The sequence below is a fragment of the Pseudophryne corroboree genome, chromosome 2, assembly GCF_028390025.1.
Source record: "Pseudophryne corroboree isolate aPseCor3 chromosome 2, aPseCor3.hap2, whole genome shotgun sequence".
Classification (NCBI taxonomy): domain Eukaryota; kingdom Metazoa; phylum Chordata; class Amphibia; order Anura; family Myobatrachidae; genus Pseudophryne; species Pseudophryne corroboree.
This window is the reverse complement of record NC_086445.1, coordinates 858,203,564-858,217,220: the sequence shown is the minus strand read 5'-3', so window position 1 is coordinate 858,217,220 and position 13,657 is coordinate 858,203,564. Positions and strand designations below refer to the sequence as shown.

General features: G+C 48.9%; 1 protein-coding gene across 3 annotated transcripts in view; it reads left to right on the top strand.

Moving 5' to 3' along the window:
* The window catches only part of ITGAE (integrin subunit alpha E), a 343,943-nt gene that overhangs the window by 91,154 nt on the left and 239,132 nt on the right, over positions 1–13,657 (top strand). The window lies entirely within an intron of this gene.

Sequence of the window (13,657 nt, the reverse complement as noted above, 5' to 3'; positions counted from 1 at the left end):
TATTTATTAGGAAGGGATCGGTATGAAACACCTACAATCAAAATCCCGACGGTCAAAATCCCGACAGCAATTGACCGACGGTCAAAATGCCGACATGGACAAAATGCCGACATTTAAAATACCGACAAGGTCAAAATACAGACATGTAAAATGTCGACAGGTCAAAATACTGACATTAATTTTTCATTGTTTTTTGGTGTGTATGTCGACATAGGTTGACATGGACACCATATTAGTGTACCGCGTCCCCTCGCATGGCTCGCTGCGCTCACCATGCTTCGGGCACAGTGCCTCGCTACGCTCGGCACACTATTATATTCCCCCTCCAGGTCCACTGGGATGGTAAAGAATGAACAAGTCGGTTTCAATGGAAAAAATCATGAAAAATTCATGTCTGCATTTTGACCTGTCGACATTTTACATGTCGGTACTTTGACCTTGTCTGCATTTTAAATGTCGGTATTTTGTCCATGTCGGGATTTTGACCTTGTCGGGATTTTGACCGTTGGTCAATTGCTGTCGGGATTTTGATTGTCGGTAAATTGACTGCATCCCATTAGGAAAGGGTGAGAACAGTGCATGCTAGTGTAGTGATTTCACAATATTGGGGGTCATTCCGAGTTGTTCGCTCTCTAGCTGCTTTTAGCAGCATTGCACACGCTAAGCCGCTGCCCTCTGGGAGTGTATCTTAGCTTAGCAGAATTGCGAACGAAAGATTAGCAGAATTGCGAATAGAAAATTCTTAGCAGTTTCTGAGTAGCTCCAGACTTACTCAGCCATTGCGATCAGTTCAGTCAGTTTCGTTCCTGGTTTGACGTCACAAACACACCCAGCGTTCGCCCAGACACTCCCCCATTTCTTCAGACACTCCCGCGTTTTTCCCAGAAACGCCAGCGTTTTTTTGCACACGCCCAGAAAACGGCCAGTTTCCGCCCAGAAACACCCACTTCCTGTCAATCACAGTACGATCACCAGAACGATGAAAAATCCTTGTTATGCCGTGAGTAAAATATCTAACTTTTGTGTAGAATAACTAAGCGCTTGCGCTCTGCGAACCTTGCGCATGCGCAGTAAGCGACTAATCGCAATATAGCGAAAATCGGCAACGAGCAAACAACTCGGAATGACCCCCATTGTGAAGGAAATAAGGTAATCTGCGTACCGCAATATAATGGTGTACAGTATGTGCTCATCAATATGGCCTTTACAACATCACTGGGGTCATCTCCCAGACAATGCAGTCATCAGGGGGTTAATCGGAACCTCTCAGAATAATCAGTCAGATCCCTTTCACCCAGGTTCAGTATTCAACCATTTGGTAGCTCATTTTCATGTGTGTATAAAAGGTATTCACTCCCATAGTATATTACTTTCAAAACTGGAGTTTTATTGTACAACCACAAACTTTATAAGGCGCTCATAACTTTATTGTGATTACATAAACCTTTTCTTTAAGCTAGCTTATCACTAAATTAAACAACACCACACACTGAAATAAAGACACGGACACAGTAGCTGGAGTTAAAGGTCAGACGATGTTTATTAATCGCTGACCAACTCTTTAAACTATAATTGTGATCGAATTAGAATTGATTTTGAATATAGACTTAAATTTAGTTTGGAGGATGGCAAACAGAAAGTCGCTGCCAAACACCAGCACCAGTCACCTAGATGAAAACCACCAAACCAAGGAGGGGAGTACACATACCCCGCCTCCTTCCCGCATAACCCGCATTGTGCTGGCCTTACCCCTCTTTCTCTGGCAAACGTTCGGTTCCCGCAGGGGAACGTCTAAATGTCCAACCGCAAGAAAAGGACACACCTGCCGTCCTTCTAAAGAGGGAGCCCCACAATGACCACTTATGCCTGTGTGACAGCTGGTTGGTAGCGACTTCCCGCTAATCTGGCTTTCAATAGCCAACTGCAAAATCAACAAACCGTAGCTGAAATCCGGGAGGGCGGGCGGGCATAAAATGAATGGCAAGAGGAAGTCTAGGAAAATGGCCCCCACCTATATACTATCCTAAGACCCTCCTATTAAGCTTGATGCACAACCTTCTAATCCAATAGGAAAAAACCAACAGGGAAAACTGATCTGCCTAGCAACTGCTTAGTCATTTAAACAACCAATCACAAAAAGTTGATCTCTTATATGGCCTCAGGCTTATGCAGCCTTCAGCTTATCTAAAGTAAAAAAAAAACACTTGGTTCTTAGGGTCTTACATTCAGTGAGGTGAAGAAAGTGCTGGTGCAGTGCAATATTATCCTCAACGCGTTTTGTCTCTTAAGTTTACATGGGCAAGACCCTGGCTGCAAAGGCAGGCGCACCGCAGTCATGTTTATAATAGGAGCGGCTGTGTGTGATGTCACGTAGCTGCCCCACAAACGTTCCAGCCACGTCTGCGTTGGCTGGACTACTCCACTGCAATGGCAAAATGCCGCTCCCCTGACGGCCGCCCTTCTCTCAGGGATGCGATCACACTGTGAATGTGAATGCATGTGCTGTGTGGCTGCAGCGCATGTGCAGTGTACCAAAAATCACTCTATTGTGATTGTCGGTACCAGGGGTTAAAGTGAGCCAGAACGGGGCGGAACTGCGTTCCGTCAGTTCCACTTGGAGACGGAACGCGTGCTGTGCTCACCACAGTGTGGGCTCGGTGCCGAGCTGTACTTGCCACAGGTTCTATTCCCAATCTATGGGTGTCGTGGACGCCCACAAATGGGAATAGGTGAGGATTTGGGATGCACGGGGAGTTATACATAACTGCATCCAGTATTTTCTACAGTGCATTCCTGTTATTATTAATGGAAGGGGTGAGTCAGACCTGATTGTAGATGTGCTAAATTTAGCACACATTCGATCAGCTTCCCAGACATGCAGGGGAACGCCCAGCACAGGGCTAGTCCACCCCGCATGTCAGGCCCGAACCCCCCCCCCCCCCCCCCACACACACACAGAAGTACAAAAGCATTGCACAGCGGAGATGCTTTTGTACTTCAGGAGTAGCTCCCTACCAGCGCCGCTTCGGCGCGCTGGCAGGGAGCTACTCGTCATTGCCCGGGTCGCAGCGGCTGCGTGTGACGTCAAGCAGCCGCCGCGGCCCACCCCCCCAACAGTCCGGGCACGCCTGCTTTGCCCGGACCGCACCCCCTAAACGGCGGCCAAACGGTGCTGGCCCGCCCCCTCCCGCCCAGCAACCGCCTCTGCCTGTCAATCAGGCAGAGGCGATCGCTGGACTAAGGCAACCGTTGGCTGTCTGGTATGCACCTGCGCACTGTGGCGCCCGCGCAGTTCAGATCTGATCTGATCACTGCTGTGTGAAAACGCACAGCACTGATCAGGTCTGCATCAGCCCCAGAGTACATTATTATACATGCACTAGCAGTATTTACATATTTATCAAGGGGCCCAAACCATGCACTCTATAATGGTTAGCCAAGCCTCTGTGTTGGCTAACCACACCCCCTCTGGAGACTGACCACACCTCTAAGCATGAGCCCCTACCATTGCATCCCCTGGTGGGTCCTTCATGCCCTAGTCCAACACTGCCTCCTCCTGCATTTGCATTGCTAATGACTGCAAATGCAAAGCTGCTGCAAACAGCTCTGCATTTGCAATCTTTAATGAATCAGGTCCATTGAAAGCAAAGACTCTGGCACAGTGCCGTAACTAGGTATTTTAGCGCTGTGTGCAAGAAACGGCATTGGCGCCCCCCCCACGCAAGACAGGAGCAGTGCGCGCCGCAGGTGCGCAAAAAAAAATATATAGGGGCTTGGCTTTATGGGGAAGGGGCATGGCCACAAAATAATGGCAATTCATACTACGGTGCATAGTAGTCTCCATTATTCAAATTACGCTGCACAGTAGAGCCACTACACCAGATAGAGCCCCTTTTTACACATTACGGCAGACGACGTGCCTTTTTACACATTACGGCAGACAGCGTCCCCCTTTTTACACATTACGGCAGACAGGGTCCCCCTTTTTGCACATTACGGCAGACAGTCCCCCTTATTACACATTACGGCAGACAGAGTCCCCCTTATTACCATTACGGCAGACGGCATCCCCTTTTTTACACATTTCGGCAGACACCATCCCCCTTATTACACATTACGGCAGACAGCGTCCCCCTTATTACACATTACGGCAGACAGCGTCCCCTTTTTGTACACATTATGGCAGACAGCATCCCCCTTTTTACACATTACGGCAGCCAGTCCCCCTTTTTACACATTGCGGCAGCCAGTCCCCCTTTTTACACATTGCGGCAGACAGACACCAGAGAGAGAGAGAGAGAGAGAGAGAGAAAGAGAGACAGAAAGAGAGAGACAGAAAGAGAGAGAGACACGAAGAGAGACAGAAAGAGAGAGAGAGAGATATATACTTACCATCTCTCAGGCTCCTCGTGCTGGCAGAGATCCCGGGCAGCCGCAGTGGAGAAGGAGGAGGGAGGGGGACTTGAGCCGCAGCAGCACTATGTCATTGGTAGCAGCGCCACTGCAGCACTCCCCTCTCCTTCCGTATTGGCTGGCCGCTGCTGAGAATGCTGGGATGAGGGAACCGCATCCTAGCGCCGGGCAGCCAGTACAGAAGGAGTGCTGCAGTGGCGCTGCTATCAATGACATAGCGCTGCTGCGGCTCAAGTCCCTCTCCCTCCTCCTCCTTCTCTGCTCTCCCTCCAGCGCGGCGCAAGGCACCCAGCAGAGGCGGCATATAATGAGTCAATTTGACTCATTACATGCCGCTCGCCGTGCGCCCTCAGTGTAACTGCGCTGTGTGCCAGGCACACCTGGCACATAGGTAGTTACGGCGCTGCCCAGCCTTAGTGCTTCCTTCTACTTTGTCCATAGGTTTTCATTTATGAGGTTCAGCTTCACAAAACTGGAAGCAACAATTTGTTTGCATAATTGTATTTAATATTGCAACTGCATCATATCCAATTATATATTTTTTTTCTTTTTTACTTATGTTTCCCCCAAAAAATACTAATTGAAATGACCATAGATCTGCTGCACTCTGCTGCATTAATGCGAATAACTTGCTCTATAACTTAGGTGACCACAGATTACTGATTTATTTCACCGTTTCTGGGGAAGTACTGTTAACATACACTCCTTAAATGGGGACCCGTTCATGAGCACATTGAGGTGACCTGCACAAGGATGGCTGCCCTGGACCCTCACTTACCCACATAGCCGGAGGATGGTGAGGCTGAGGGTGACCTATGTGCACGCTGCTGCTGCTGTCTGGCTCCTCGTCGTCCATTAACAGCTCCAGACTGCTCATTTGCTCCTCCGGTCCTGCTCCTTGTCTGCGGGCTTGGCGACAGAGGTGATGGAGAAGGTGCGGTGATGTGTGAGCTGGCTGGCTCCCGGTCAGATCCGTCACTCTGTACAGATGAGTCCACCGCTGCCTGTAGTGCTCCTCCTCTGGCGTCCTGGCCGGCTGGGTCAGTAAGTCACGTGATAGAGATGGGAACCAGGAAGTGCGGTGCGTGCAGTGACCAGGAGTATGCGGCGCACTGCAGCCTCAGCATTGCTGCAATGTCCCCCTCAACGGTAACAGACCCGGGTCTCTTCCTGACATTGGGCCCCCTGAAAGCCACCAGGCCCTAAGCAGCAGCCTAGGTTGCCTAGCAGTAAATCCGCTACTGCCTCCACAGCGCGGTGGCGGCGCACGGCGCAGACTCATTACATGCCGCTGGCCGTGCGCCCTCTGGGCAACTGTGCTGTGTGCCAAGCCCACTTGGCACACACGTAGTTACGGCCCTGCTCTGGCACTGTGCCCCTGATTCTGGAGGTGAACTTTCAGCTACATGACAAGGAGACTATACTGGATAAAGAAGTAGGTTTATTTACTGGTTGGAATTCTAACCTCCAACATATGACTAATTCCAGTTCTGGAATTTTTTTTGTTTTTTGCATTATATCATCTACTTCACGAATAATTTGAAATAAAAAGTTATGACTTCAGCCAGTAGATGGCAGTGGAGATGTACATCAATAATCAAATGTTGTAAGAGTTAGTAGAAATAGTGCTGTAGTCATGGCTCCATAAGTAATAATGAGTTACCAATCAGAAACAAATATTCATGGAGTCAGGTTAAGCTCAGGGACAATTAAAAATAGTTGTATTTGGTATAGGCTCAATTTATTTCAGAAATATACTAGAGAGATGAGCAGGTTTGTTTTTATTCGGTTTTACTCGAATTTACTCGGTACTCAAAACGGCATCTTATTGGCTCACGGATATCTCTTGTTTGGGATAGCCAATAAGATGCTGTTTTGAGAACCAAGTAAATCCGAGTAAAACCCGAACCCGCTCATCTCTAAAATATACATAGCATTTTATACATATACCCAGGGCTAGTGCAAGGTTTCTCGGCACCCTAGGCAAGACTTCAGCCTCCCTTTCCCATCACCCCCATCGTCCACCACGGGAAAAAATAAAACAGATTGGCATCCACAGGAAAAATAATAACAAACACACTAGCCCCTTTCAGGAAAAAAACGAAAAAAACAGCTTGGCCTCCACAGGGTAAAAGAAACACATTTGTCCTGACAGGAAAAAAACAAAACACAATGCTCTCCAGTACATAACTTAAATTTAGCCCTTTATTATTGTCAGAACAGCAAATTAATGTGCTCCTGCTTAGTACAAAGGGAAAATGTGATGGCTTCTCCAACATATGTCCAAGGCAGAGCGGGCCCTAGCCAATTTGATGCCCTAGGCAACATTTTGGTTGGTGCCCCTAGCACCGCCGCTAGTTCTGCATCTGACCCAGCAACACTCAGGCAGTGGGGCCCACCGGGGGAATAACCGTTCGGTCCAGCCACGCTTGCATTGGCCATACCGCTCCCACGAAACGGCGGCCAAACGCCGCCGTTCCGCCCCCTCCCGCCCAGCGACCGCTTCTGTCAATCAGGCAGAGGCGATCGCAGCCCTGCCCTTCGGCCGTCTGGCATGCGCCGGCGCACAACGGCGCCGTCGCATGCACAGTAGAGCCCCGTTCGCTCGGCTGCGACAAACAGCAGCGAGCGTATGGGTCAGAATGACCCCCATAATTCCACACAGCAATTTACCTTACACATATGTCACACATTAGTAACGCTAGTAGCTTTTCTCTATCGTCCTAGTGGATGCTGGGGTTCCTGAAAGGACCATGGGGAATAGCGGCTCCGCAGGAGACAGGGCACAAAAAGTAAAGCTTTAGGATCAGGTGGTGTGCACTGGCTCCTCCCCCTATGACCCTCCTCCAAGCCAGTTAGATTTTTGTGCCCGGCCGAGAAGGGTGCAATCTAGGTGGCTCTCCTAAAGAGCTGCTTAGGAAAGTTTAGCTTAGGTTTTTTATTTTACAGTGAGTCCTGCTGGCAACAGGATCACTGCAACGAGGGACTTAGGGGAGAAGAAGTGAACTCACCTGCGTGCAGGATGGATTGGCTTCTTGGCTACTGGACATCAGCTCCAGAGGGACGATCACAGGTACAGCCTGGATGGTCACCGGAGCCTTGCCGCCGGCCCCCTTGCAGATGCTGAAGTAAGAAGAGGTCCAGAATCGGCGGCAGAAGACTCCTCAGTCTTCTAAAGGTAGCGCACAGCACTGCAGCTGTGCGCCATTTTCCTCTCAGCACACTTCACACGGCAGTCACTGAGGGTGCAGGGCGCTGGGAGGGGGGCGCCCTGGGAGGCAAATGAATACCTATTTTGGCTAAAAATACCTCACATATAGCCTCCGGAGGCTATATGGAGATATTTAACCCCTGCCAGAATCCGTTGAGAGCGGGAGACGAGGCCGCCGAAAAAGGGGCGGGGCCTATCTCCTCAGCACACAGCGCCATTTTCCCTCACAGAAAGGCTGGAGGGAAGGCTCCCAGGCTCTCCCCTGCACTGCACTACAGAAACAGGGTTAAAACAGAGAGGGGGGGCACTAATTTGGCGATATGCTTATATATATATTAAGATGCTATAAGGGAAAACACTTATATAAGGTTGTCCCTATATAATTATAGCGTTTTTGGTGTGTGCTGGCAAACTCTCCCTCTGTCTCTCCAAAGGGCTAGTGGGTCCTGTCCTCTATCAGAGCATTCCCTGTGTGTGTGCTGTGTGTCGGTACGTGTGTGTCGACAGGTAGGAGGACGATGTTGGTGAGGAGGCGGAGCAATTGCCTGTAATGGTGATGTCACTCTCTAGGGAGTCGACACCGGAATGGATGGCTTATTTAGGAAATTACGTGATAATGTCAACACGCTGCAAGGTCGGTTGACGACATGAGACGGCCGACAAACAATTAGTACGGTCCAGACGTCTCAAAAACACCGTCAAGGGTTTTAAAACGCCCGTTTACTTTAGTCGGTCGACACAGACACAGACAGGGACACTGAATCCAGTGTCGACGGTGAATAAACAAACGTATTCCTTATTAGGGCCACACGTTAAAGGCAATGAAGGAGGTGTTACGTATTTCTGATACTACAAGTACCACAAAAGAGGGTATTATGTGGGATGTGAAAAAACTACCATAGTTTTTCCTGAATCAGATAAATTAAATAAAGTGTGTGATGATGCGTGGGTTCCCCCCGATAGAAAATTATGGGCGGTATACCCTTTCCCGCCAGAAGTTAGGGCGCGTTGGGAAACACCCTTTAAGGTGGATAAGGCGCTCACACGCTTATCAAAACAAGTGGCGGTACCGTCTATAGATAGGGCCGTCCTCAAGGACCAGCTGACAAGGCTGGAAAATATAATAAAAAGTATATACACACATACTGGTGTTATACTGCGGCCAGCGATCGCCTCAGCCTGGATGTGCAGAGCTAGGGTGGCTTGGTCGGATTCCCTGACTAAAAATATTGATACCCTTGACAGGGACAGTATTTTATTGACTATAGAGCATTTCTATATATGCGAGATGCACAGAGGGATATTTGCACTCTGGCATCATGAATAAACGCGATGTCCATAACTGCCAGAAGATGTTATGGACACGACAGTGGTCAGGTGATGCAGATTCCAAACGGCACAGTATGGCCGTATACAGGAAGAGGACTTGTTTGGGGTCGGTCCATCGGACCTGGTGGTCACGGCAACTGCTGGAAAATCCACCGTTTTTTACCCTAAGTCACATCTCTGCAGAAAAAGACACCGTCTTTTCAGCCTCAGTCCTCTCGTCCCTATAAGAACATATCTGCCCAGGGATAGAGGAAAGGGAAGAAGACTGCAGCAGGCAGCCCATTCCCAGGAACAGAAGCGTTCCACCGCGTCTGACAAGTTCTCAGCATGGCGCTGAGACCGTACAGGACCCCTGGATCCTACAAGTAGTATCCCGGGGGTACAGATGGGAATGTCGAGACGTTTCCCCTTCGCAGGCTCCTGAAGTCTGCTTTACCAAGTCTCCCTCCGACAAGGAGGTAGTATGGGAAAAAATTCACAAGCTGTATTCCCAGCAGGTGATAATTAAATTACCCCTCCTACTACAGAAAAGGGGTATTATTCCACACTATATTGTGGTACTGAAGCCAGAAGGCTAGGTGAGACTTATTCTAAAAATTTTTTTTTGAACACTTACAAAGGTTCAAATTAAGATGAAGTCACTCAGAGCAGTGATAACGAACCAGGAATAAGGGGACTATATAGTGTCCCGGGACATCAGGGATGCTTACCTCTATGTCCCAAATTTGCCCTTCTCACTAAGGGTACCTCAGGTTCGTGGTGCAGAACTGTCACTATCAGTTTCAGACGCTGCCGTTTGGATTGTCCACGGCACCCTGGGGTCTTTACCAAGGTAATGGCCGAATTGATGATTCTTCTTCGAAGAAAAGGCGTCTTAATTATCCCTTACTTGGACGATCTCCTGATAGGGGCATAGTCCAGGGAACAGTTGGAGGTCGGAGTAGCACTATCTCGGATACTGCTACAATCAGCACGGGTGGATTCTAAATATTCCAAAATCGCAGCTGATCCCGACGACACGTCTGCTGTGCCTAGGGATGATTCTGGACACAGTCCAGAAAAAGGTGTTTCTCCCGGAAGAGAAAGCCAGGGAGTTATCCGAGCAAGTCAGGAACCTCCTAAAAACAGTGCATCATTGCACAAGGGTCCTGGTAAAAATGGTGGCTTCCTACGAAGCAATTCCATTCGGCAGATTTCACGTAAGAACTTTTCAGTGGGATCTGCTGGACAAATGGTCCGGATCGCATCTTCAGATGCATCAGCGGATAACCCAATATCCAAGGACAAGGGTGTCTCTCCTGTGGTGGTTATAGAGTGCTCATCTTCTAGAGGGCAGCAGATTCGGCATTCAGGATTGGATGCTGGTAACCACGGAGCCCAGCCTGAGAGGCTGGGGAGCAGTCACACAAGGAAAAAATTTCCAGGGAGTGTGATCAAGTATGGAGACTTTTCTCCACATAAATATACTGGAGCTAAGGGTAAATTTATAATGCTCTAAGCTTAGCAAGACCTCTGCTTCAAGGTCAGCCGGTATTGATCCAGTGGGAAAAACATCACGGCAGTCGCCCACGTAAACAGACAGGGCGACACAAGAAGCAGGAGGGCAATGGCAGAAACTGCAAGGACTTTTCGCTGGGCGGAAAATCATGTGATAACACTGTCAGCAGTTTTTCATCCCGGGAATGGAAACTGGGAAGCAGACTTCCTCAGCACGACCTCCACCCGGGAGAGTGGAAACTTCATTGAGAAGTTTTTTCCACATGATTGTAAACCGTTGGGAAATACCAAAGGTGGACATGATGGCGTCCCGTCTGAACAAAAAACGGGACAGGTATTGCGCCAGGTCAAGAGACCCTCAGGCAATAGATGTGGACGTTCTGGTAACACCGTGGGTGTACCAGTCGGTGTATGTGTTCCCTCCTCTGCTTCTCATACCTAAGGTGCTGAGAATTATAAGACGTAGAGGAGTAAGAACTATACTCATGGCTCCGGATTGGCCAAGAAAGACTTGGTACCCGGAACTTCAAGAGATGCTTACAGAGGTCTTATGGCCTCTGCCGCTAAGAAGGGACTTGCTTCAGCAAGTACCATGTCTGTTCCAAGACTTACCGCAGCTGCGTTTGTCGGCATGGCGATGGAAAGCCGGATCCTAAGGGAAAAAAGGCATTCCGGAAGAGGTCATTCCTACCCTGGTCAAAGCCAGAAAGGAGGTGACCGCACAACATTATCACCACGTGTGGCGAAAATATGTTGCGTGGTGTGAGGCCAGGAAGGCCCCACAAAGAAATTTCAACTCGGTCGTTTCCTGCATTTCCTGCAAACAGGAGTGTCTATGGGCCTCAAATTGGGGTCCATTAAGGTTCAAATTCGGCCCTGTAAATTTTCTTCCAGAAAGAATTGGTTTCAGTTCCTGAAGTCCAGAAGTTTGTCAAGGGAGTATTGCATATACAAACCCCTTTTTTGTGCCTCCAGTGGCACTGTGGGATCTCAACGTAGTTCTGGGATTCCTCAAATCACATTGGTTTAAAACCAGTCAAATATGTGGATTTGAAGCATCTCACATAAAAAGTGACCATGCTCTTGGCCCTGGCCTGGACCAGGCGAGTGTCAAATTGGTGGTTTTTTCTCAAAAAAGCCCATATCTGTTTGTCCATTCGGACAGGGCAGAGCTGCGGACTCGTCCCCAGTTCTCTCCCTAAGGTGGTGTCAGTGTTTCACCTGAACCAGCTTATTGTGGTGCCTTGCACCTACTAGGGACTTGGAGGACTCCAAGTTGCTAGGAGTTGTCAGGGCCCTGAAAATATGTTCCAGGACAGCTGGAGTCAGAAAATCTGACTCGCTGTTTATACTGTATGCACCCGACAAGTTGGGTGCGCCTGCTTCTAAGCAGGCGATTGCTCGTTGGATTTGTAACACAATTCAACTTGCACATTCTGAGGCAGGCCTGCCACAGTCTAAATCGGTTAAGGCCCATTCCACAAGGAAGGTGGGCTCATCTTGGGCGGCTGCCCGAGGGGTCTCGGCATTACAACTCTGCCGAGCAGCTACGTGGTCAGGGGAGAACACGTTTGTAAAATTCTACAAATTTGATATCCTGGCAAAAGAGGACCTGGAGTTCTCTCATTCGGTGCTGCAGAGTCATCCGCACTCTCCCGCCCGTTTGGGAGCTTTGGTATAATCCCCATGGTCCTTTCAGGAACCCCAGCATCCACTAGGACGATAGAGAAAATAAGAATTTACTTACCGATAATTCTATTTCTCGGAGTCCGTAGTGGATGCTGGGCGCCCATCCCAAGTGCGGATTATCTGCAATACTTGTACATAGTTACAAAAATCGGGTTATTATTGTTGTGAGCCATCTTTCAGAGGCTCCGCTGTTATCATACTGTTAACTGGGTTTAGATCACAAGTTGTACGGTGTGATTGGTGTGGCTGGTATGAGTCTTACCCGGGATTCAAAATTCCTCCCTTATTGTGTACGCTCGTCCGGGCACAGTACCTAACTGGCTTGGAGGAGGGTCATAGGGGGAGGAGCCAGTGCACACCACCTGATCCTAAAGCTTTACTTTTTGTGCCCTGTCTCCTGCGGAGCCGCTATTCCCCATGGTCCTTTCAGGAACCCCAGCATCCACTACGGACTCCGAGAAATAGAATTATCGGTAAGTAAATTCTTATTTTTAATATATAAAACTTACTTTTTCTTGCTGGTGAGCTTGCAGTGAGTGTGTGCGCCCATGCTGCTCCCTAGATCCGTGACTGTGAGATTGGAGGGGGAGGGGGCAGGATGGGTGAGTGCTTGCGCTCACACCTGTTAAAGGGGCACTCGTACAAGGGATGTGACCTCACAAGGTATGCCGTCCTTTGCAAGCCTCATCCTTTATTTTAGCTTGCTGGTTGGACACAGATGGCAGCAAAGTCCAGCTACTGCCATACTTGCTGGTTATACACAAAGACCAGTGTCAAACATGTAGCAACTGTCCATTCTCTTCACTGTTCAGTGTGATTGCTGGTGTCTGTTGCTCCCGGCAACTGCATGCCCTTTATTTTATACTGTGGGAGCAATGTGCTCTGCTCTCCAGTCTGACGCATCTGAAAGTCACGCTGCACTGACGTTTCATATAGAAATATACGCAACTTACTGACCACGTTACAGTGCTGGATGGCAAGGGAATTTTACGGCATGAACTGACTGAGAAATAAAGTGTGGGGAGAACACTGCCCATGTTATATCCCTGCAGACACCTGTGGTTTGCACAGGGATAAGGGACACAGGATAGCAGGGTCCCCCTCCCCCATGTGCACAAGCAGTATACTGTAGGTGATGTCTGAATTATTTGGAGCAGTCTTCCACAATACACATGTGGTATCATAAGGAACCATCCAATAATAACCTTATATAGTCAGTGAAAATGTCACAGGTCCAGGAATTGCAGTTACTGGGCTTCTGCTGTCTAAGGTCTCACAAGTCAGGGGCATTCAAGCATGTCGGAGGGAGTTCAGGGGACAGTGTGCTGTGTGCATTCTATATGTAAACAGCAGTGTATACAAGTACTCATTGAATACATTTAGAAAGTAACAGATAGTTTGCAGACTGTCCCTCCCAGCATTAGATACTGCAGGGACATGCTTGGATGCCCCTAGACATGCTTGGATGCCCTAGGCAAATGCCTAGCCTGCCTATAGCTAAGGCTGGCTCTGGTCCAA